General features: G+C 43.6%; 1 protein-coding gene and 1 pseudogene across 7 annotated transcripts in view; both read right to left on the reverse strand.

The window, feature by feature from the left end:
- The window catches only part of RPGR (retinitis pigmentosa GTPase regulator), a 284,289-nt gene that overhangs the window by 214,965 nt on the left and 46,911 nt on the right, over window positions 1-22,413 (reverse strand). The window lies entirely within an intron of this gene.
- Window positions 5,693-6,738, reverse strand: LOC100511908 (ferritin light chain pseudogene; annotated as a pseudogene).

Genomic DNA, 22,413 nt, shown 5'->3' on the forward strand with positions numbered 1-22,413 from the left:
CCTTTATAGATTTTTTCCCCCTGCACAGGTTCAACCCAAGGTCACATATTTAGTGGTCATAATTTTCAGCCTTCTTTAACCTGGGACAATTCCTCAATTCCTTAGTTTTTCTCTGCTTTTCTTTCTTTTTTATTGAAGTATAGTAGATCTAAAATGTTGTGTTAGTTTCAAAGTGATATTGGAGTTCCCGTCGTGGCTCAGTGATTAACGAATCTGACTAGGAACCATGAGGTTGTGGGTTCAATCCCTGGCCTTGCTCAGTGAGTTAAGGATCCGGCGTTGCCATGAGCTGTGGTGTATGTAGGTTGCAGACGCAGCTCGGATCCCGCGTTGCTGTGGTTGTGGTGTAGGCCGGCGGCTACAGCTCCGATTAGACCCCTAGCCTGGGAACCTCCATATACGGAGGGAAACGGCCCTAGAAAGAGGCAAAAAGACAACCCCCCCAAACCAAAAAAAAACCCCTGAGATATTGAGTATAGTCCCCTGTGCTATACAGTAGGCCCTTGTTGCTCATCTTTTTTTTTTTTTTGTCTTTTTGCTATTTCTTGGGCCACTCCCACAGCATATGGAGGTTCCCAGGCTAGGGGTCTAATCAGAGAGCTGTAGCCACCGGCCTACGCCAGAGCCACAGCAATGCGGGATCTGAGCCGAGTCTGAGACCTACACCACAGCTCATGGCAACGCCAGATCGTTAACCCACTGAGCAATGGCAGGGACCGAACCCGCAACCTCATGGTTCCTAGTCGGATTCGTTAACCACTGTGCCACGACGGGAACTCCTGTTTATCTTTTTTATACAGAATAGTGCATCTGTTAATCCCAAACTCTTAATTTCTTGACCATCACACTTTTGAGAATTACAGGCTAGATATTTTGTAGAATGCCATTCAATTTGGATAGGTTTGATGTTTTTTATTATTAGATTCAGGGTATGAATTTTTAGCAGGCATATGTACTTGATTTAAAATCCCCAAATAGCTGCCTTTACCCAGGTTTCCCACACTTTGAGCCTGATACCTTGTGCAGCTGAAGACCCTTTGAGGTCTTCCTGGTGAAATCGAGACTTTTCTCTGCTTCTTCTTATGATCCCTAATTTAGCCGTCAGAACTGCTGAAATCCTGGGGAGCATGTCTGCTTCTTGGGGAGTTTATACTCAGCTGAAACCTTATATTAATCCACAACCATTTCCTAATGTGTGCCCCCTCCCACACCCATGGATTAGTGCCTGCTTCATTATTATTGTGCAGAAGAAATTATTCATCAAGGTGGATACATGGCTTATAGAGATAAATAACATGACATGAATGTAGTAACATGTTGTCCTTTTCTAAATAAGTAGCATTTTGAACCTACTTCTCTAAGAGTGTACACCTTTCTGGAGAGAAAGAGCCACACGGCACTCCAAAAGTAAGAGCTTTCAACAGGCCCTCCAGTAAAGAAGTTCAAGGCCTCAGTGATGCCTGGAGTCTTGACTATGCCTATTCAGCCCCTGCTCCCTCATGCTGACAGATTCAAGGCTACCATGAAGTGTGAGGAGGATGTGTGGGTAGAAAGAGTGGGCAGAGAAGACTCCCAAGAATTGGAAACTATGTGAAGAGTAGCAGCCAGCAGCTAATTAGTTTCGGCTCTGAAGTGACCTCTTTGTGTGGCTTGTCCTTCCTGAGAGAGGGGTTAATACAGTGTCATGTCTGCTTTTAGTGGTGTGGTAATTAAAACAATTAATTCCAGGTCCTAAATAAGGTGGCTCCATTTATTTACCTAAAGAGAGAGTTGTCCTCTCTCATTTTCTTTTTCCCCCTCCTACATACTGAATGTCACATCCAAGAAATGAGCAGATTCCTACACTTCACTTCTACACATAGGGCCTATTTAGAGGGAGGAATGATCATTAAGGAAGATTCTAGAATCTAAAGTTGCCCATTTTCCTAAAAGCGGAAGCAAGTTTACTTTGAGATGTTATTATCATAGCTCTTTACTAAGCTCTGCTGGAATATAAAAATCAGTTGATAAAAATAGCTAACAATTATTGTGGATTTAGGATGTGCTGGGCCAAGACTTAGGGATCTTACCTGGTTCATCCCATTCAATCCTCCCTAAAATCTATGAGTTGGATAGTACTGTCTTACTATGATCGTGCCCAGTTCTCCTGAGGAGGAAGCTGGGACCAAGAAAGGTGAGGAGACCAGACCAAGATGATTCAGAGGCAGCATCTGAACACAGGCAGTCTGGCCCAAAGCCCACTGCTCAACCACGATGCTTTCTGTCTTTCAGACTCCAACTTGCCTACGGTCTAGTGAGTACCATAAGACAACTAGGAGAAGAAGAAGGATCCATGTCAAATGACTGGTTTGGGTTGGTCAGGGAAGATTTCACAGAAGAAGGCAGACTGGAACTAGGCTGAAAGTAGACTGAGTTGGAGTCGGTGGAGTATGAAAAGGCTTTCCAGGTAAAGGAAACCGGCTGAAAACTGCTGGTACTGGGTGGCAAACTGAGCGCTTCGGCTATGGCAGAGAGCTCCTGGCAGTCATTCGAGGGATTCCGAGGCATCACACATCTGCAAGAAAGGAAACTATTTCTTTCTTTCTTTCTTTTTTTTTTTTTTTTGTCTTTTTGCCTTTTCTAGGGCTGCTCCTGAGGCATATGGAGGTTCCCAGGCTAGGGGTCGAATTGGAGCTGTAGTGGCTGGCCTACACCAAAGCCACAGCAATGCAGGATCCAAGCCATGTCTGCGACCTACACCATAGCTCACAGCAACGCCAGATCCTTAACCCACTGATCGAGGACAGGGATCGAACCTGCAACCTCATGGTTCCTAGTCGGATTCGTTAACCGCTGAGCCATGACAGGAACTCCAAGAATAGAAATTTCTACTCTAGTCCCTAACAGGGAGTTATTGGAGTGAATGTGGAGAACTTTAAAATCCTGATTTTTTTTTTTGGTGCATGTGAGCCATAGTACAGGGTCACCAGAATAATAAGACAATGGGGCCTGCCATGTCCTCCTCGCTTCCCTTGGGACACCACGCACTCTCCTAGGTTCCAATCTCCATGGGGCTAGCAGAAAAGGCTGAACCTGCCTCTGGCCAGTCCAGCCTGGTTTCTGCTCTGTTTCAGCTTCTCTTCTTGGAACCGGGTGGTTGAATTTAATTCAGGATGTGGCAATAGGAAGCCCTAACACATTCTCCAATTTGGTTTTACCACCAATAAAGCTATCTTGATTTCCATTTGGTTTCTTGTGTCTGTTCTTTTTTTTTTTTTTTTTGTCTTTTTGTCTTTTGTCTTTTTTGTTGTTGATGTTGTTGCTATTTCTTGGGCCGCTCCCGCGGCATATGGAGGTTCCCAGGCTAGGGGTTGAATCAGAGCTGTAGCCACCGGCCTACGCCAGAGCCACAGCAACGCCAGATCCGAGCCGTGTCTGCAACCTACACCACAGCTCACGGCAACGCCAGATCATTAACCCACTGAGCAAGGGCAGGGATCGAACCCGCAACCTCATGGTTCCTAGTCGGATTCGTTAACCACTGCGCCACGACGGGAACTCCTCTTGTGTCTGTTCTAATTGATTTGAACTTGGATGACCAAAAAGATGAGCGATTGGTACTCCCCAAACTTCCAAGAATAGGAAAGTACTAGAAAATTCCATTTAAAAAGTAGATTAGACATGGTACACCAAGGAGAGCCTTAAAGGCCGATTTAAGAAATTTAGTCATAGCCTACAGGAATCAGTTATTATAATTCTCTGTACAAATGCACTAATGCACACCCACTCACACATAGTGCTTAGCCATAGAGAAAATCACTGCGGGACCTGTTTCCAAATTCATCTCTAGAAATTTGTCATCAAATCCCCATTTTCCACAAATACATTTGCCAAGAGAGGTTGTTATTTTTAAAAGCTAAACTAATATTTTATCCATATGTCTTTCAATCATTTATTGTCCTCCCAGCCAGTTACTGTTTTTTAAAATTATTTGATTGCCAAAGAATATTTCAGCCTATTTTGGAGACTTTAATAAAGCTTTCTCCTACAACTTCAATCTTGACATTAAAAGACACTAATAAGCAATGGTTTGACAAATATCATGTCATTATTTGGAAACAAATGCTTCTATCCTTCTTTCCAAATAATCTACCAAATTATAGTCTTTCAAACGGTCTCATAATTATTAGGTGATTTTTTTTCTCCTTCAGATTTACGTGTTTATATTTGAGTGCTAATTTGAAAGTAATTTTGATTTTAAGTATATATTTTAAGCACAGTGATCCAAGTTTTAATCTGAAGCTGAAAATTATTAACTACTTCCTTATATCTCTTACTGCCAACCACCAGCAAATGGGCAAAATTCTTCCCTCTGGGAGTAACTTTTCCAGTATAATCTCTTTATCAAAAGACTTTTCACAAAAACAGGAAGATAACGGTTTTCTCCTCAACTGAGAAAACAGTTGTCCCAATCTTTGTAAAATATTCTTCCTATGCCTCTGACCCTTGTAAGATAAAAGAAATGATAGTATGCCTTTGGTTGTCCTGCTCTGGGAAGGAAAGTTGCTGTAGGAAAAAAAAAAATTGATTTTTTTTTCCACTTCTGTCCCTTGAGAACAAGTTATAACTCCAGCTTTTCGAAGTGCAAGAAAAAATAATACACAATTATTAGATTGCTATTTGTCGGACACAAATGTATGGACTTAGTAGAAAACAACTCACCAGAAAAATGAAACACATTTTTAAAAGAATGCTACATTTTACTGCTTCTCTTCTCCTGGCTTCTGGAATGTAACCTCTATCTGACCCACCTCCATTCTAATCACTTTGGCTCTCTTAGTGCTTCCTGAAAGTTCTCTTCTCTTTGCTCTAAAATGAACCACAGAGCCATTTTAAAAGTCTGCATTTTTAAAGTTGATTTGTTTATACACAACTTTATTCCAGAAAGGGTTTAAGATGGTTTAAAAGAATACATAAAATACACCGAGGAATGAGTAACAGAAGAACCAGGAATGAAGTGTGTATAAAATGCCTATACAATTCTAGCTTCTACAATTCTACTTATCCACTTTGAGCCGATCACAAATTTGGCTTTAAGCTTTTTAGCAGGCCGCCAGAAAAGGAAACTTAGTCATATCATTTACAGTGTCTATAAACCAAAAACAAACCAATTACCCAAGCAAAGCACTGGTACTACTAATATTAAGACCAGAAAGACATTTCTCTTGAGAGGCTTCATGAAGGGGTCAGTGTATAACGTAACAGTGTTCTCAGGAGCAACCTAATGGGAGACACAAAGATGAATTTCCCAGGGCTCCTTCTTCAATACAGGCAGATGGCATCACACCAACTTGAAAATCGGGAAAAACAATTTCAGCATGAGTTTGGGGGTTGAGGAGGGGGTGGCGCACAATATCATACTGTAAAGGTACTCAGCTCTCTGGGCAGCAAAACCAAAGATACATGTTAGGACAATCGAGTTGAATCCAGTGCCCAGAATGACTCCAGAGAAGTCATGAAACCCCTACAACTGTATGCAGCATTTTTGAGACAGGTGTGTTTATTCTTCTGACAGAGAAAGCATTGTTTATCAGATATTCAATGTACCCAGGTGAAACACAGAAATTAGGGACCATTTCTTTAGAAAATCGAGAGAATTAAACAGACTACAAATCATTCATGCTGTTCAGACACTTCTCCCCACACACACTGCCTAGCTTTTTTTTTCCCCCTCTGCAAAAAGAACCTTTCTTGTTTCCATTTGATGCCAGGGCTTGGGTGAAGGTTTCAGGGTGGTTAAAAAGTTGCCTCCTGGCTGGAGGACAAGGTTCAGGCAGAGATCTTGATGCGGGGGACAGCAGAAGGGCCCCTCCGATGGCGCGGGGCTCCGGGGCTCCAGGGGCTCCTTGTCGTGCTTGCAGGAGAGCTTTTCGAAGAGATATCACCCAGCCCGGCCTGGGGCCCCGATGGCCGGCGCAGGTTGCTCAGGTGGTCACCCATCTTCTTGGTGAGCTTCATCTCCTCCTCCAGGAAGCGGTTCTCCAGGAACCCACAGAGCTGGGTGTCAGCGTTTGCAGAAGCCAGGGCATGCAGATCCAAGAGGGCCTGGTTCAGGCTCTTCTCCAGGGCCGTGGCGGTCTCCATGGCATCCATGCTGGTGCTCCACTCGTCCGGGAACAGTTTCTGCCCTTCCTGGGTCACGACGCGGCCACCCCACGGCTACTGCATCTTCATGAAAAGCTGGACGCTTCTCTCCCCGCGCTTCTCCTCAGCCACCTCCCGAAAGAAGCGGCCCACGCCCTCCAGAGCCACCTTCTCGCCTTCGAAGGAGAAGCTCAGAGCGAGGTAAGTGGATGAGGCCCGCAGGTGCAGGTAGATCGGGCGGTGGACGGCGGCCTGCATCTAGGCAGAAGAATTCTGCTGGATGCGGATGCTTAGGGTTAGTCAGCACTGAGGATGGCTTCTCCGCAAAGTGTGCTATGAGGCGGGTCCAGGAAGCAGGGGATAAGCCTAGAAGATGCTGTCGGAAGTTGCGAGTAAAGGGGCGGGGCTAGAGAGTGGTGGGAGACTCAGGGAGGAGGAGAGAGCCAGAGGTGGGAGCCCCCAGTTTGTTCTGTCCAAATGCTCGTGAAGAAAGAGACTGGGGAGCTGCCAGGTGTATTGTCTCTCAGTTTAGCTTTTCGTAAGAGTTTTAATTCTTTCCTTCCTAATTATTGGATGGGAGTCTATTATTTTGCCCATTTCTTGCCATAATTCCATGATAAGATTAGAGTGTCCAAAGTAAAAATCAGAAGTATTGATGGTGAACCCCCTCCAATCTTCATTTGTGACTTAAAACCCCCTTGTTTCTTTTCTTTTCTTTCTTTCTTTCTTTTTTTTTCTTTGTCTTTTTGCCTTTTCTAGGGCCACTGCCGCGGCATCTGGAGGTTCCCAGGCTAGGGGTCTAATCGGAGCTGTAGCCTCTGGCCTACACCACAGCCCCAGCAATGCAGGATCCGATCCGATCCGCGTCTGCGACCTACACCACAGCTCACGGCAACGCCGGATCCTTCACCCACTGAGCAAGGCCAGGGATTGAACCTGCAACCTCATGGTTCCCAGTCGGATTCGTTCTCACTGCACCAGGACGGGAACTCCAAAACCCCCTTGTTTCTTATTTCAGAGACCATATAACTTGCTTTTCCCCTGCTCCTAATCCCTCATCCAGAGGGTGACTTTATTAGTTCCGGTTTGCCCAGAGTAGCCTTGTTGCCCTGGTGTAATTATGAATAGAAATCCTTAAATTAATTAATTTTAAAAATAGCACCCCTTTTCATACTCAAAATGGTCCTTGTTAGGAATATACATTACATGGTGACCTTACTGACTGAGGACAAAATCCACACTATGGAGTGTGAAATGGTAGAACTGGCAAGACAATAAACATGGACATTATTCCTTTCCATTTTATTAATCAGACCAGTAAAAATCCCATTATAAATTTTCTATTATTCAGCCTTCATTTTTTTCATTTGTTTTTTTTTTTCATTTGTTGATGCATTTATTCCTTCAATTAAAAGTTCTGCTAAACACTGTTTATAGGTCAGGTGTTTTGTTAGGTACTGGTGGCTTCCTGTGATTATGTAGATATTCCACCATTAACTGAAGCCTGTCATGTGAATAGGCACTAAAGACGAAAATGTAGATTTATAAATCCTACCAAAATTGAAAAAAAAAAAAAAAAAAAACCCATGCAGGGTGAGTTAGGCTTTCTTAGCAGTAAGATGAGGGCAGAACTACATGTTCTCATAAGAGCTTTTCCAGCTATGAGATTCCATGCTTAGCATTTTATTTTCCTAAATACCACTTGCCTAGGGCTGTTTCACAATTAGAACCCTTTCACGCATTTTCTATCAAACAGAAAGGAATATTCTATTCAGGATAAACAATATTTGAACCCCAGAGAGGAGAATTTTGTTCTAAATTTTGGATCTAGTTCTAAATGAAATAAAAATCCATTCGTTTGCAGCTTTCAAATTGTACTTTGTATTGTTGAAAATTGACGTCTTAAATTTTCAAAAGGAGATCTGAAGTCTCCTTTCACTGCTTAAGCTAAAATATGAACATATATCCTGCATGTAAATACAGGATATATTGTCCATTTTTTTCATGAATGTTATCGTCCCAGAGTGTTCCTATATTGCATTTGAGGTTTGCAAAAACTGTTAATATTCAGGACTAGCACATTTTTCAATCCTGGAGGGAATTAACTGGGTAAAACAGGAGTAGTTCTGCAGTCTTTCTGGCCTTGGTTCTAGGGCCAAAAAGAGGCTGGGGTAGAGAGGAGGCAGGGGAAACAAAAATTCAAATCCAAGAACAATCCTAGCACATACCTAAATAGGAGATGAATTACACTCGACGCAGTACCTTCCAAATGACTGCAAAGAAAATGATCATTTTCTACCTTGTGCATAAACCATTAATCATCATATTGACCTCGTAACAAGAAAATGCTAAGCTTAGAGAAAACTTCACCATTTAAGAGGCTTTCTATATTGCAGCATGTCAGGCTCATTTAATATATTTCAATTTTCTATACATTTACTTATTCTTGGAAAAGACAAATGCCTATATAAACCTTCTCAGATGAGATGGTTTTCTGCCTTGTGCAAATATTGATAAATCTTTCCCACATTACTTTACAGAGGAGCCAGCACGAGAACTGTACTCTGATGGGTGGCTATGCACATACTTGTTGGAATCGGACTCAGGTGGGCTCCAATCCAAGCTTTGCCATTTGTTACAAGTGTAACCTCTTTGGGCTTCTGCTTTCTTGCCTGTAAAATGGCAATGTTAATAACTCACAACCATGCCGCAAGGATTCAGTGACATAATGCATGAGAAAACACTGCCAAACAACTAGAAAGCCCTCAAAAAATCGTGCTGTATCGTCAATCAGTTTTGCAATAAAACTATGGAGACCCTGTCAAACCCTCTTAAGTATCAGAAGCATATCCCAATACGTTTTTGATCCATGTTTCCTCAATGCAGACCTGTTTTGCTCTTCTGTGGCAATGTCCTTTCAAGTATAAAAGCACAGAGGCACAGCTTTGGGTGTCCAAGATCTAATTCATTTTTTAAATTTTTTAAATTTATTTTTATTAGGGTATAGTTGATTTACAGTGTTAAGTCAATTTCTACTGTACAGCATAGTGACCCAGTCAGTCATTCATACACACACACACACACCCCTTCTTTTTCTCTTATTATCTTCCATTATAATCCATCCCAAGAGACTCGATATAGTTCCCTGTGCTATACAGTACGACCTCATCGATTATCCAGTCTAAATGCAATAGTTTGCATCTACCAACCGAAACTCTCCATCCATCCCACTTCTCACCCCCTCCCCCTTGGCAACCACAAGTCTGTTCATCTGTTCTCTATGTCCATGAGTCTATTTCTGTTGTGTAGATAGGTTCATTTGTGCCATATTTTAGATTCCACATATAAGTGATAGCCTACAGTATTTCTGACTTACTTCACTTAGTATGAGAATCTCTCATTGCACCCATGTTGCTGCAAATGGTATTATTTTGTCCCTCTTTATGGCTGAGTAGTATTCCATTGTGTATATGTACCATATCTTCTTAATCCATTCACCTGTCAATGGATATTTAGGTTGTTTCCATGTCTCAGCTCTTGTGAACAGTGCTGAAATGAACATAGTGCATGCATCTTTGGATGATCGTTTTGTCTGGATATATGCCCATAGGTGGGATTGCCAGATCATTCTATATTTAGTTTTCTGAGGAACTGCCATACTATTTTCCATAGTGGTTGTACAATTTACATTCCCATCAACAGTGTAGGAGGCTCCCTTTTCTCCACACCCTCTCCAGCATTTGTTATTTATAGACTTGTTAATGATGACCATTCTGACCACTGTGAGGTGGTACCATATTGTAGTTTTGATTTGCATTTCTCTAATAATTAGTGATGTTGAGCATTTTTTTCATGTGCCTACTGGCCTTCCGTATATATTCTCTGGAGAAATGTCTGTTTAGCTCTTCTGCCCATTTTTATATTGGGCTGTTTGTTTTTTTGTTGCTGAATTGTATGAGTTGTTTGTATATTTTGAAAATTATGCCCTTGTCAGTTGCATTGTTTGCAAAAGTATGAGCACAGCCAGCTTCTCTAACTTCCCTTGTCTAAGTGAGATTCAGCGATACCCACTGTGGTCCTTTGTGGCCCTGTTAGCTGTGGAAGGAGGGGAGCAGTGCATAGGTGGTAGAGGTCTATTTCTTTTTTCAGCTCTCTAGCCCAGGATTGTCATCCACTACAGCAAGAAACATCTAATGAATGCCTATCTTATAGGAGAGGATAAGACTATAGAATGTGCCATGTGAATAGTAGAATTTTTCTCCTCTCCCACTCAAATGTAGACTTTGGAAAGCTTGTGCCTTGGGTCAGATTCCCCAGAAGCAGACCTTGAGAGGAGGAATCCTGTGCAAGTGATTTATTGGGAAAGTGCTTCCACAGAGACCAAAAGAGAGTAGGGAAAGCAGGACAGAAGAAGAAAGGAAGCCAAGGAGCAAGGTTGCAATTTTAGGAAGTCTCAGCTTCGTAATCATCTGAGGGAGTAGCTTTGGAGTGTAAATTACACCTAAAGTTTATTTCAACATGAGGCAAGGGAACTGGACTTTTATATACCTGTCCATTGGCTGTGGGGGTCTCTAGGTGGATATAAATTCCTAGGGTCTGTGTACAGGTTGGGCAACTCCAGTAGCCCCAAGGAAAGCTAAAGAAGGCCACAGGTGCTAGTCATTAAGAGGAAGGTACAGTGAGACTGCTTGTGGAGCACATCCGATAAGATCTGTGCAGGGCACGTACAGTTTCCACCACCAACTTGCTTCCCTGATTGATCTTGGAAGGTACTGGAGTACAGTAGAAATGAGAAACCCCGGTTAGTACTTTTAGCCAGGAATCCAGTGGATAAAATGAAGACTTGGTCATAGTTTTTAACCTATATTTATACCTCTTCGCTACTTGTATTCATAGGGAATGCAGGGGTTTGGGAGCCTACATCTGTAATCTCCTTTACCAGATCTGACAATCTGTCACCCTTTTCAGGGGTCTCATTTGCACATATACCAGGCCAAATCAGACCCAAAGCATTTGCATTTTTTATTAAGCCCGCTAGTCTCACTGACATCATTCCCCATACTGGAACCACACATTGATTTTTTTTTTAAATAGCTGCACTCAAGTACTTAAAAGTCAAAACATCCCTAGCAACCCAGAAACTGACAGAATGTGAAGTGGCTGCTTAAGGAGATGTCATCCAAACTGAACTCACCTCAAAACCAATGGTACACAAATACCCAAACTGTCTCTGTGTGCTTGTCATTTTTCTAAAAGGAACTGTAGAGGGGTACAACTTAGTTCTGAGCTCTGCATCTACTTTGGATAAAGGACACTTGGTACCATGCACAGTTATGAAACAGAAAGATTTAGTTCCTCATTTTCTTCTCCCCAAACATACATACACACATGCACATGCGTGCGTGCGCGTGCACACACACAGCCTCCTCTTCATCCCATCTGTGCCATCCGCTAAACTCTAGAGCTTACTGAGAAGCCTGTCCAACAACCCACCCCAGTAGGTCTCCTTGTGCAACCTAACCTCCCTGTGCTTCCTATGGGCACCTCAGACAAGCAGGGGTTCTCAACTGCATTTGAGTTTGTCCCCCAGATGACATTTGGCAATGTCTGGTGACATTTTGGCTTGTCATAACTATAGAGTACTACATCTGGTAGGTTAAGGCCAAGGATGCTGCTGAACATCCCATGGTGCACAGAAGAGCCACTCTTACCCCTCAAAGAGAATTTTCTAGCCCAAAATGTCAGTAGTTCCGAGGTTGAGACACCTTGTGCTAATGGGTAAATGTTGATGTCTTAGTTGGGGTTCACCTCCAAGGCAGACCCTGAGATAAGGATTACTAGTTTATTTGAGAAGTGATCCCCAAAAGCACCAGTAAGAGAGAAAGTAAATGAGATAAGGAAGAGGAAGAAAACAGAGTGTGTTAAAGAGCAAGTTGTTTCAATGGGCCACTAAGACTCAATCCTCCTGGAGAACTCTGGGGCATGTGGCATATGAGGCATATGGCAAAGCTGTCTCGAACAAGGACAAGGAAGCCAGAATATTTATCTTTTAAACCTCATCTGTTAGCTGAAGATGGCTCCCAAGGATGGTAACTCTCTGGCCCTTCTGACCCCCTTCAAGAACCAAAAGAAGGCTCCCTCAGGTAGAGGGTTTGAGGTGCTTGTGGCGAAATCCCAAGGGTATGTAGGGAGTATGTGCGTGCTGAGCAGGTGTGAGTAGGGTACCAACAATGTATGCTGGAGTTGGTCCTCCAAGCAAACATTCATGGGACTATGTTTTCAGTTGCTTTCTCTAAGGACGATGCTTTGGCCAAAAAGTAATCTAATCATGACCACAGTAGATGGCCTAGAAGACAAGCAACAGTGATATGTTTTAGTTAGAAAGACCCTGTCAGAACATGCAATTGGAAAGAAACCATGTGTTCCAATGCATGAATCCCCTTAAGAATGTCTCTGACATGGAGTTACCTCATGGCTCAGTGGAAATGAATCTGACTAGCATCCATGAGAACACGGGTTCGATCCCTGGCCTCGCTCAGTGGGTTAAGGATCCAGCGTTGCCGTGAGCTGTGGTGTGGGCTGCAGACGCAGCTCAGATCCCGCATTGCTGTGGCTGTGGTGTAGGGCAGCAGCTATAGCTCCAATTCAACCCCTAACCTGGGAACCTCCATATGCCATGGATGTAGCCCTAAAAAGACCAAAAAAAAAATTTGTATTGGGGAAATAACAATTTAAAAAAAAAAAAAGAATGTTTCTGACAAATAATCATCTAGTCTTTGCTTAAATCTACCCAGGTTATCAGGAACATGTTAGCTCATGGATATCCATTCCACTGTCTGAGTGTGATATGGGAAAACAGAGCCAAGCAGACCTGGGTTTGAGTCTGACCCACTTTGTAACACTAGGCAAGTTACTTAACCTTTTTGCGTCTTACTCTCTTTAGCTAGAATATCAATAGTAATATTATGTACCTTTTAAGATTACTGTGGGACTTGGAGAAGAGACTTGTGGGTGCCTGATGGGAGGGGGAGGGAGTGGGAGGGATCTGGAGCTTGGGCTTATCAGACACAACTTAGAATAGATTTACAAGGAGATCCTGCTGAATAGCATTGAGAACTATGTCTAGATACTCATGTTGCAACAGAAGAAAGGGTGGGGGAAAAATGTAATTGTAATGTATACATGTAAGGATAACCTGACCCGCTTGCTGTACAGTGGAAAAATAAAAAAATAAATAAATAAAAATAAAGAGTTGTGATATGAAAAAAAAAAGATTACTGTGAAGATTAAATAAGATAATGTAAGGAGTTGAGCACAACTTCTGGCACACAGTAGGTGTTAAATTAATATTAGCTGCCTTCACTCATTTCCCTTCTCTATCCTCTCAAATCTCACGTGTCAGCTCCTTGCCTCACAGTAACTTTGATCCTTTCCTTCTGGTTCTAAATTCCAGAAGAATATAAAATAAGTCCAGTCCACTTTCCCACTGAGCTGACTTCCCTTTTCCACCAAAGTAGGCCGGCTGCCTTCGCCACTCCTCACACAGCCTGGCCCTGTCTCTCTTCTCCAGTCACTCTCTTCTCCAGAAAGGAATCGAATTCCCTCAAGGAGGCAACTTCTACCCCTTCCTGACCTGGGACAAAATACACTTGGAGATCACATCCTTTTAATTTTGATGCATGTGGATCAAAATGGGTTCTGTTTGGCACAGTGTTCTCTTTTAACATCAAGAAAAAAAAATCTGTCTAGTCAGGAAAGGAAGGCACAAGTGATGTTTTTTCTTTCCTTACCATGTTCCATTTTAACTCCTACAAATGTTTCTTCCAACCTACACTTGCCCCTGAACACTCCATGAAGAAAAGTGCTGTTAATTTTTTTTTTTTTGTCTTTTTGTCTTTTCTGGGGCCGCACCCGCAGCATATGGAGGTTCCCAGGCTAGGGGACTAATCGGAGCTGCAGCCGCCAGCCTCCACCACAGCCACAGCAACACAGGATCCCAGCCGCATCTGCGACCTACATCACAGCTCATGGCAACGTCAGAGCCTTAACCCACGGAGCAAGGCCAGGGATCGAACCCGCAACCTCATGGTTCCTAGTCAGATTTGTTAACCACTGAGCCATGACGGGAACTCCGTGTTTTAATTTTTTTCTTTTTAGTGCCATACCTGTGGCATGTGGAAGTTCCCAGGCTAGAGGTTTGAGTTGGAGCCACATCCACATCAACACCAGATTTGAGCTGCATCCGTGACTTACACCACTGCTCGCAGCAACGCCAGATCCTGAACCCACTGAGCAAAGCCAGGGGTCTAACCCCCATCCTCACCGATACCAGTTGGGTTCTTAACCTGCTGAGCCATAACAGGAACTCCTGTGAATTTTTAAAAGGAAAAATTAACATTTCATAGAAAGAAGCAAGATTCACATACTGAATAGAGGTGGCCTCTTCTTTCAGAAGGGCTGGCAAGTTGGCCCTTGGTGGTTGCCAAGAGGTGGGTTGGACAGACACAGCTTGAGCTGGAAAGAACATCCAGCCTTGAAATTTGAAGTGGCAACTTTTGCAATGCCACTCTCCCTTTCCCTGCTTGAAGCTCCTGAATGTTCCTTCTGGTCATGCTGACATCTGGCTGGAGAAGAGAATCACCCGGCAAGAGATTTTGCTTTTCGCGATCTATAACATGAGCCCATTTTTGCGTGTGTGCGTGTACGTGTGTGAGGATGTAAAGACACGCCAGAATGTTAACAGTGGTCTGCATCTGTCTGTGACCAATTTGTTACTTTCTACTTTTCTATATTATCTCAACTATTCTGGCAATGAGCTTGTATTTAAGATTACTGCAGAAAACTCAGGAGAAAAAGGCCTGTTTCTATTTTCAAAGAAAAAGGAGAAACCTTGCCCTCCTCTTTCAAGTAGGTCATGTGATCTTGGTCCACAAAGCAATGGACAGGGCTCAGTGGCTCCTAAAGCCAGAGTTGGCTTGATGCATGGCATCCTCCAGCCTTGTGGGTACCAAGCTACTCTGCATCTGAGAAATTAAAATTGAGGAAAATGAAGGGTGTCTCTTTCCATGCCCCCTCTCCTACTCCTTTGCAACTTCACGGGCAGTCCTTCTACCCCCTCATACTCGTTCCTTATTCCCCGCTGGGCCTGGCACTGTGATCGATGCAAAGAGTCACCGATTCTCAAGGGTGATGAAAACTCAGAGATCACTTGATCCCTGTCCTTATCCCCTTGGTCAATGCTTAATAATTACTCCATGAACAGATTAAATTTGGCTCCTGGTCACTTTAGCTGCTCAAGAGGTTTGAGCCACAGAATCAGATGCCCCAGTTCACCCAGATGCCATCCGCAGCCAGTCCCCTTTGCCAATGTCCAGAAATTCAAAGACACAACTCAGCATGTGTGTCTCTACGACTGGGAGCAGAAGAGGCTACTTACCCATGGTGGGACCAGCACGAACAACAAGTCCCATTTACAGCTTTGGGGGCTGGTGACAACTGCGTGTCTGGCATCAGAGCAAATCTCCCCTCCCATGGTCCCCCTGCCCCCTCCTTAGGGTGCACGGACATGGCCGCAGGCCAAAATACAGCACTGTTCCCCAGTTTGAGATAAGGAACTATCTATCTGGGCCTGGTGCTCTACACAAGCACCAGATGGTAATGATTAAAATTAAATTAAATTAATGCTTGACAGTCCATGAAGGGCATAAATTGCATGGCGAGCTGCTTGTCCAATCTGTCATCTTGTTTCCCTTGGCTCGGGTCAACCAACAACAGCAGAAAGCTCCCTCTCTGGGTCAAACAGTAGCTTATTTCTCTGCTATGAAAATGGCTGCTCAGTTTACTAAGTTGCAGTCTCCTAGGCCACCAAAATCATGATTAAGATGCCTTAAAAGGCAGATAATTCTATCTTTCTGCCACAATCTCCAGTAACCACCTCCCTAACACACCATAACGGCAATTACTGGTTAGAGTTCAGAAACTGGGAAATCTGAACCTGGCCTAAGAGCACATCACTGCCAAAATCACAAAGCAATTTCCAGCTCTAATGACAGCCTTCTTCATTCACATGATTTCTAGAGCATGGGGGCAGTGCTGATGTGTTATCAAGTTGCAAAAGAATCCACGGTATCACATTTTTAAATCACCCATCTGCCAACTACTCCCTCCCAAAGAACTTTCAGATTTAGGCTTTTGGTCTCCCCCCTGTGTTAGTCAGGGATCAATGTTCCAATATTCACATTGTCCTTCTAGCTACTTACATCCAGAGTAACAGTCTAACCTTTGTACCTGTGCACAAACACCTTGATGACATTTTTGAAATGTTTAGCATATATTCTTTGGTGACAAAGATCCGGTTTTCCAGGAAGAAGCCAAAGAGTAGAACAAGCCACTGAAGCACCAACAGAGCGATGGAGGCTGGGATGTGCCACCCAGATGGCCCTTAAGGAATGAAACGCGTATTCCCCAGCTGCTGGGAATGCTGCTGGAGGACAGCCTTCAGCTGGTGGCCCACTCTGGAGATTCGACCCCTAGCCTGGAAACCTCCATATGCCGTGGGTGCGGCCCTAAAAAGACAGAAAAAAAAATGTGAATAAGTGAATGAATGAATGAATGATTCATTGCCTGATATCCTAGCTACTTGCTAGTTCTTAGGCTGCCCAGCACTCTCCCTCCATGTCCTGGGAATCGGAGTCCTGCCACGGTAGCATAATAGTCAAGAGCATGGGCTTTGGCGCTCGGCTGACGTGTTCACTTAGTTCACACACAATTACATAGCTCTTAAGCTGTGTCAGGTATGGCTCTTGGTGCTTTATTGATATTAATGCATGTAATGCTCCTGATGGCTGTAAGAGACAACTATTCTTATTCTTCCCACTTTAAAGATGAAGATACTGAACAACAGAGAGGTTAAGTAATTTGCCCCAGGTCACATATCTAGTCGGAGCTAGAATATGAACCCAGGCAACTGTCTCCAGAATTTCTGCCACTTACCAGCCATATAATTTTGAGTAAGTACCTCTCTGAATTGGTTTCTTTGCCCATAAAAATGACAATGGAGATACTAATGCCTGCCACACGGAGCTGTAAGGCCTGAAATGAGATAATGTGTTCAAATATTTATTAGCAGGGTCCCTGGTCCACATAACTGCTTAATAAAGTAGTTATCATTTTTGTCCCTTACATCCCAACAGACTGCATGGCCTTCCAAGTATTACCCCCGCCTGACTTTTGACCCATCTTGACGGCCTGACCCTTGCTGCAGGCCTTGGATGATATACCTGCTCACATCCTAATGCTCCATGGACAGCCCCAGCATGTGTCACCTGCATCCTTGACTCCACTCTAGCTTGCCTCATTCCTGTGGACAGACCGAAGGCCAGGTCCACAACTCTTTACTTCTGCCCTTTCCGGTCAAATCTCAAAAGAAACTGATTCTTAGAGGCAGAAGCAACAAAATTCAGGCTGCATTTACTTGTCTTTGACAACTAGTCTCGACGTTCTTTTGGGGTGCCATTCTCTGATATAATCGCTCAGATAAGCCACAGCCCAAATTTGACCAGGTGTGGTGGCCACTTTGATGCACTGCCCAGTTCCTCCTTCAATGGAGTCCCTGTTGTCCCAGCTGCCAGGATTCCCAGTGGTAGACAACCCTTAGCTCTCAGCCTCTTCGGGGACTGTCTCAGCTGCAGAGAGCCACCCTGACCAACAGACAGATGTCCCTGATGACTTCCTAGCTTGTCCATATCCAGTGCTCAATGCAGAAATATAAACTCCTAGCCATTTGGGTCCAACTGAGGACATCTCTGCAAGGCCATTCCGGCTCCCTAGCTCCCTGTGGGTCAGCCAAGGCTGCTGTTGGAGCTCAGCTCAGCTTTTCCTGTCACCCAGTCCTCCTTCCTTCCTCTCCTGTCCCCGGGTGTTGATCCCAAGGCCATGCCCTAATAAGCATCCTGCCCCCTGTACTCTATCTCAGAGTCAGATCCTCAGAAAGCCCAGCCTGCAATGCAAGGTTTAGTCCAATTTGCTCATACTCATTGTCATGGTCTCCGCATTCCTTCCGAAACCATTAAACCCAAGAGACAAAATGGCCTCCCAGAATTACAGCTCCCAGGCCAATTTCCCAACTCATCCCCAATCATTTTTTTACTTTTTCTCTGAGCCATGACAAGCGTAGCTTGCCTGCTTACACAAGCACATAAATGGAAATCAGAAAAATGATTGTTCCTGATGCCGATTAATCAATTTCTCGCCTACTCTACATTGCCACTGTTTGGAGCTTCTCTTCCTTCAAGGAAGTGAGACAGATGATCACAGGTTGCCGCACAAGGCTGGTTCTTTCCTTTGATCTATAGAGTCCTAGGAGGATTTATCAGCAAACAACAAGCTTGTTTGACCATACGTCAGAAGCAGACAAAGAGTCAGTCATTAAGGGAATATAAACACCTAGGTGCTTCACCCGTTTGTAAAGCTGATATATTTATAAACATGCCCTTGGGCAAGGGTCAGCCTCAACGATACCTCCTTTGGGAACAACAGATCCCAAACCACTTATTTGTTACGACCATAAACGACATTTTGATCTGAGTAATCATTAAAATATCTTGACTTTTAATGGTCCATAAAATCTTACCGTGCTTCCCGACCTGTCAGATTTCCTGAACTACAACGGGAGGAGCCTTCCATTTGGTCTTCAAGAATAGATGAAATAACTGCCCTATTTATGTGTGTAGTACTGCGTGTTTGATAAGCTAATAAAATCATAAAAGATGAAAATGCAGTAGAGTATATAACTGCCTATTTTTAAAGATTTTCTGTGGGAAGGTACTTTAGCTTATTAAGCACATCTTTTTAAGCAAATACTTTGCTCTCACAGCATGCAGCCTAATTCTTACAAAGGAATTTAAGAAATACTTGATAGTCTATTGGTTTTTCCTATTAGCTTTTGTTTTATTATGTCCCTTTGGAAATGTTGTTTCATTTTTGATCTGAGAGTCTGTCTAGATATCCAAAACGCAGCTGGTATTGTTAGGCAGGCTTAGGTACTGATCAATATTCTGTCCTTTGTGTGAAAGATATGATGGATGCTGACCCCAATCTGTATGGACAATTACAACTGTAAAAACAGATGTTCCTCTCCAAAGCCCACCCCAGCCATATGTTTTGATTCCTGGCGCTGGGTACTTGGCAGGGATGGGCATTTTGTGTCAGTCAGCCTCAGATAGTCCTGGACTGTCTGAAGATTATTTTTTAAAAGTTATGATTCACTGCTGATTAAGCTAGCTGCCTCTACTGCCTCCTGGGATTCTCTAACTCCTATGGCTCATGCTCTGAGATTCTGGGGTTTTTTGTCTCAGAGACTTATAACCACTTCACTTCAGGCTCCCATAAAGTGGTTATTTGGGTCACTGGAACAGTGAGTTGATAAGGGCTTTTAAAAAACATTAGGATGAGGTTGCGGGTTCGATCCCTGGCCTTGCTCAGTGGGTTAAGGATCCGGCGTTGCCGTGAGCTGTGGTGTAGGTCGCAGATGCGGCTGGGATCCCGTGTTGCTGTGGCTGTGGTGTAGGCCAAGGCTACAGCTCCAATTGGACCCCTAGCCTGGGAACCTCCATATGCCTCTGGAGCGGCCCTAGAAAAGGCAAAAAGACACAAAAACAAAAACACATTAGGTATGGGAGTTCCCACTGTGGCAAAATGCAGCGGTGTCTCTGGAGTGCTAGGATGTAGGTTTGATCCCTGGCCCCACACAGTGGGTTAAGGATCCAGTGTTGCTGCAGTTGTAGCTTAGGTCACAACTGCAGCTCAGATCTGATCCCTGGCCCAGGACTGCCATATGCCATGGGGCAGCAAAAAAATAAAAAATAAAAAAATAAAATTAGGTATAAAAAACTATGGTTGTGAACATCACTATAGGAAAAGCTACTGAAGTTTAACATCTGACCTTAGAAGCTTCAGATTTCTTTAGGGAGACAAAATTAAGACAGAGTGATGTTTGCCATCATTGAAATAGATGGAGTTGTATGAGCACTCACATAATCTCAAACTGAATCAGGAATTCCTTGTTAAAATGCAGTTCTGGCAGATCTATTTAATACAAATCTGCACTGGTGTTGGAATCTGCATCTTTAACAAGCTCCCCAAGTGATTCTCATGCACACTAAATGCTGACAACCATTGCCCTAGAGGCTGATTATTCCAGCCCGGGCATGGTTCCTGCAATGCCACCACTAGTTAGTGGTCCTCTGTGTTTTGGAAGGAAATGGGGCATTCAGAGAGGATCACCACCGAAACGTATCATTAGTCATGATAATAAGGTGCTGATGTCCCAGCCGGAGCTCCTTTACCATCCCCCAGCTCCTGACTCCATCTTACCCAGAACTGAGATGGCTCTATTTATTTTCTATTTAGCAGCCGTGAGTGTTTGCTGCTACAGCTCACAGCTGCACTCTTCTCTGGAGACGTGTTCTTTGCTGACAGAACCCACTTGACTCAGAGATGTCGAGGAGGTCATATACCCGCCAACACAGCCAATGACTGACTGGTGATATTAAGGAGCAGAAGACCAGCCCCTTTGCCTCAAGGGAGACAACTCTGTGGCACCATCTTGGCCCTGGGGCTCTCTGTGGAATGAAGGCTGACGCTAAACCTCTGCTGAAACCACTTCTTTAATTGGCTTCTTCTGCTTTACCTGCTTCTTTCCCTTCCTTCCTTCGAGGTTTGTCCTAGGAACACCCCCTCAGCAAGAACCCCTGTCCCCTTCTCTCCTTCAGTATTGCTCCAGCGAAGGCAATATCCTCAGCTGTTGAGGAGGATTTTCTAAAGAGAAAGGGTTGTAAAAATAACAAGAGAGCTTCTGCGAGGAAATACAGGGACACATTTGTAGCAAGACATAAAAGAAGTAGGAGGTTCTGGTTCCGAGTAAAATGGGGTAACTATGTCCTGTTTATCTCACCCAGTGCAGCTGTAAAACCTGGACAGAATACATAGGGCAGCTATTTGAGGACTCTGAAAAGTAAAGAGCATGCAGACTGGGAGAGAATACACACCAGAAGCCACAGTACTACCAAACTGGTGGTGAATTTATCATTTATTTTTCCTCTGCTAGCCCTGGCCTAGAATCAAGGCAGCCCCAAACCTAGAAGTGGCTATTGGCAGGGACAGAGAGAGCTCCAGCAGAAGCCCTCTAGTTCTGTCTGGACGGGCAGGAAAGAGAGCTCCTGATGTTCAGAGAGTAGGGGAAATGTCCCGGGTTTTCCCTTCTTTTTTTTTTTTTTTCCTGTTTTCTTGCACTTGATCCTGCGGTAGCAGCAGAGACAGCAAGCAGTCACGGGGGCCTATAAGATGCCTAAAACTGAAGGAGGGAAACCATTATGTCTGATCAGGAGAGCTGTCTCCCAAGAGGATGTGGTGAACCCCCATTCCTATTTTTCTCTCTCTTCCCTCCTGCTGCTTGGTCCCGGATATGGGTGCAGTTGTGGGAAGTACTGAAAGCCCCATCTTTCTGGGGTCAGAGGCTAAAAGGTGAACCCCAGGGAAGAAAGAGTCATGGGGAAAATTTTGGAGAGAGCATAGCTTGGGAAAACAACCCCATAAGATTATTTATAAATTCTTAGGCTTACTCCCTAACTGTAAAGATATGAATCTAACTCTAACTAATATACCAAAGATTTTGAAAACTGAATTGTGGGATAGAACACTGTCCAGGTCCCAGAGTGGCCACCGAGTGGCACATACATGAGACAGATCTGAATAGCACTGCAGAGGCTTTGAAACTGAACTGAAATTGGAGCTACAACCCACAGAAGGCTGGTTGGGATATGCAGCCTGAACCCAAACAAGTTGATTGCCTGTTAAAAATATCTACATTGCCCATAGGATTTAACATAGCCCAGAGTCTCCTAAAACATCCAAGATAAAATCTAAAATCACTCGGCATATACCAAGAACCTGAAAAACCTCAAATTTCATGGAAAAAGACAAACAACAGACTCCAATGCCATGATGATAAGTGTTGGAATTATCAAAGACTTTAAAGCAACTATTATTAAAAGGTTTCAAGAGGTAAGGAGAACACTCTGGAAATGAGTGGAAAGACAGAAAGTCTCCACAGAGAAATAGAATATATAAAGAGGAATCAAGTGGAAACTTTGACCTGAAAAATAACCAAAAGAAAAAATGCACACTATGGGCTCAAAAGGAAAATGAAAATAATAGTGTAAGTAGTGAATTTATTGGTAGATTCATAAAAATTATCCAATCCAAACAATAAGGAAAAAAATTAAGAAAAAA

This window comes from Sus scrofa, chromosome X, assembly GCF_054392235.1.
Source record: "Sus scrofa isolate SSC_HxYL_T2T_F1_AM1 chromosome X, Sscrofa_HxYL_maternal_Yorkshire_Landrace_v2.0, whole genome shotgun sequence".
Classification (NCBI taxonomy): domain Eukaryota; kingdom Metazoa; phylum Chordata; class Mammalia; order Artiodactyla; family Suidae; genus Sus; species Sus scrofa.